At 40.1% G+C, this 3,684-nt stretch overlaps 1 long non-coding RNA gene across 1 annotated transcript in view; it reads left to right on the top strand.

Moving 5' to 3' along the window:
* Positions 1 to 1,584, top strand: part of LOC108760254 (uncharacterized) — a 3,315-nt gene extending 1,731 nt beyond the window's left edge. Inside the window, exon 3 of the long non-coding RNA XR_001940077.1 lies at positions 1,481 to 1,584. This is a non-coding gene — a long non-coding RNA (uncharacterized LOC108760254). The remainder of the gene's footprint in view (positions 1 to 1,480) is intronic.
* The last annotated feature ends 2,100 nt before the right edge of the window (positions 1,585 to 3,684 follow it).

The raw sequence follows: 3,684 nt of genomic DNA, 5'->3' as shown, positions 1-3,684 counted from the left end.
ATAATTTTCTTTATGCATACGTTTATGCGGCTATGCAAGTTTGTGTGGATATATACATATATTACTACAAATCGTGTTGTATGGTATATTGTGTATATTACATTATTAAAAATAAAAATTGTATAAACTATGCCGATTATAAAGTTACATGAAGGAGATACTGGAATGATTCATAATCTAGAAGTTTCCGAAGAGGATGCTGTTATCTTCATCATAAATATAAGTAAGCGATTCTAAAAAAAACTTTACAACGCATGTTAGCATGACTTTCATTTTATCCGTAATTGCAAAATACGTACTAACGCTTCAAAACGCTTCAAAAATTGGTCCATTTGCATACTGTTGGCAGCATTAGTAGTGCTAATGGACCGTTCTATAGAAGCATATGAAAGTGAAAACGTTTGAAGCGTTTGTAGCGCCAAGTGGACCGCACCCTATAATAGGATAGAAAGATCTGACAACTTCTCTTTTTTCTAGCCAATAGACTTGAAATGCTTTGTCGTACGACAAATATGTACAGAACAGAAAGGTCCTTGAATCTCTCTATCCCATAGTCAATCAACAGGCTTGAAAAATTTGTTCGGGGGCTCTATTCTTGAAAAGAAACGTATACGAAAGCCTAGGGAAATACTATAGTATACGTAACATATATTGTAGCATTTTCCTAAACTTTCGTATACGTTGCTTTTCAAGAATAGAGCCCCTGGTTTGTTCGCGGCGCATGCTCCAGCGTATTCTAATGTGCTCTTGCTATAGCTCCTACTCACTTCAACGAGCGCGTTAAGTGTAAATGCCATGGTAGAAGCATTTTAGAGCATGTTAGAGCATGCGACGCAACAAACCTGAAATATTACCCTAAGACGTCACGTATATGCAGAAAAGAGATGCCAACAGAAGACATGAGACCAGCCTCTCCGTGATTGATTCAAGATGTTATATATGCTTTTATGGGCGGTATTCATAGTCCGTTTTTACTTCTGTCTTATGTAATGTCTTAAGACACTAAAGCGGGGAGCACAGACTCTTGCATAACGCATAACACGTAATGCATAAGAATATGTACCAATTGAAGTTCTCCGTTTCTTTCCCTTCCATGTAATAGAGAACTCTGGTTGGTTCAATTTCTTATGCCTCATGTGTTATGCGTTATGCAAGAATCTGTGCTCCCCGCTTAAGGATATATCCACACAAACTTGCATAGCCGAATAAACGTATGCGTAAAGAAAATTATCCAATCACATTTCTCCTATAAAGATGCACGTAAAATGTGATTGGATAATTTGTTTTACGCATACGTTTATGCGGCTATGCAAGTTTGTGTGAATATAACCTAATACCCGTATTTATAGTCAGCCCTTGTACTTAAGGCTTCCTTAAATTTATTTTTAGATGCTCAGTAGTTAATGAAATAATTCGTAGAGTATCTGAAGATTTTAAGGAAGCCTTAAATATAAGGTCTGCCTATGAATACGGGCATAAGACCCAGATAGCAAAGCGTGTCTCAGCAAAATCATACAAATCTGTGATTGCTTATGATGTTGGAAACTTGCCATAGATTTGTTTTCAACGATTTCGAATATATCGACATTGGCTTAGTTTCCATCGAGGGTTTAAATCGGATCAGAATGTAAGAACCAACCAACTACAGTCGAGTATTCCCCTGTTACAGTCGAACGACAGGGGTATACTCGATTGTAATTGGTTGGTTCTTACATTCTGATCCGGTTTAAACCCTCGGTAGAAACTAATAACGTTTTCGGCCCGATCGGGTTTGCACCAACCTGGGTTGGATTAATCTTTCCTATTGGTTGATGTCACACGCTCTACCAATAGGAGAGCGCAAAACGCCATTAATCCAACCCAGGCTGGTGCAAACCCGATCGGGCCGAAAATGCTATAAGCCATTATAGCAACAGGGGTGATCCCGATTGATCACGACTCGATTGGACACCACCAATCACAGCGACAGGTGTTTAGGAGCTTTGTAGCTGTGCTCAAAGCGCTGTGAGTGGCTCGTGTCCAATTGAGCCGTGTCCAAATGGGTGCCACCCATAGCAACATGCAGGCAACAATATGTATATGTATTGCCAGCAGTTTAACAGCGAGATAGCTACGTCAATGTTATCTTGTGACGTCGACAACATGAAAGCAATGAATAATGCTGCATATTATTATGGCAACATGATGGCAGTAATACGAATTTTGATGATGACGATTTTAAAGTTGTCGGCAAACTGCTAGCAAGACTCAACTCAAAGTTATCATATCATGAAGGCATCAAGTTGCCAACAAATGAGGACTCAGTTGCTGCAAATCTGGTAGCAACACATGCTTAGTAATGCATACTTAGCAACATGCCAGCAACAAGATAGACACGTTGCTATCTGGACACGGCTTTCTGATTGGTTCCTGACTTCTTAAGATTGTATTTAAGCCGGACTACGTTTAAGGCCATGGCACACCTTCCATAACGGTAACTATAAGATGTACCGTAAGAATCAGCCAATTAGAATTTAAAGTTCAAAAGGATTCTCGACTGTGATTGACTCATTCTCAATGTACGTCTTATATTTACTGTTATGGAAGGTGTGTGCCATGGCTTTAAGGGCTGCCGCAGACAAAATTTCTGTAACTGTAACCTTAAGACGTGAACTTAAGCCGATGAACCAATCAGGATACTGATCTACGTACTGTAACGAAATAGAAATAGGAATAAATTTATCCATAAGGCGAGTTTCAACCGGTTGAAATTCGCTTTACTGCGAGGTTATGGATAAGTTTACTGTTATTTCCATTTTCGTTAGATTACATAGACCTAAAGCAATATCCTGATTGGCTCATCGGCTTAAGTTTACGTCTTACGGTCGCTGTTGCCGAATTTTGTGTGCGGCAACCCTTACATGGCACCCGTAGGCCCGATTATACTAACGTTACTTTAATTTTAAGCGAGCCTTAAAGCTCTTCGTTTCTGTCTCTTTTCGGTTTTAACACGAGATAGAGAGAATTTTAAATCTCACTTAAAGAGTCAAAGTAATGGTACGTATCCACTGAGCGCGTCACGCATCGCGTCGTTCATCGCGTCACGACGCGACGTGAAAAAAAGAAAGAATGAAGTTTATACCACTCTGTTTCTCTCTTTCGCGTCGTGTCACGACGCGACGCGAAAGAGAGAAAGAGTGAAGTTTATACAGTGATGGGAGAAAGTTCGGCAACGGTCAAATATCTTGGAAAATAATGCTTATGGAAAAAAATGTTCAATACAAAAGTTTTAGTATATCAAGTGGTCTATTATATGGTTATGTTGAAATGACCTTCATGTGACCTTGAAGGACACCGTGAAGGTCAACTTTGAAATCTTAAATGGAAATACCTATTTTCTTTTACATATCCTTAAAGCTGGTGTCAAGACGTTTCCGAAACACTGGTTACAAACCCTTTTTGCTTGAGATCTTCCTGAGTTACGAACCTTTAAAGTTTAAGTATCGCCGGCGCATTATCTAAGGTATGCGCGCGCGCGCGCACGCACGCGCGCGCGCGCGCGCACACACACACACACACACACACACACAAACGCGCGCGCACAAGACTTACTTTGGTCAAGCATTTCGAAAAGGTGGATATCCGACCGTGCCACCTCCACGCAGTATACCTTAGATAATGCGCCGGCGATACTTAAACTTTAAA

The sequence above is a fragment of the Trachymyrmex cornetzi genome, unplaced genomic scaffold (assembly GCF_001594075.2).
Source record: "Trachymyrmex cornetzi isolate Tcor2-1 unplaced genomic scaffold, Tcor1.1 scaffold1074, whole genome shotgun sequence".
NCBI classification, from domain to species: domain Eukaryota; kingdom Metazoa; phylum Arthropoda; class Insecta; order Hymenoptera; family Formicidae; genus Trachymyrmex; species Trachymyrmex cornetzi.
The sequence above is the reverse complement of the archived record's forward strand: the minus strand, read 5'-3'. Positions and strand labels throughout refer to the sequence as shown.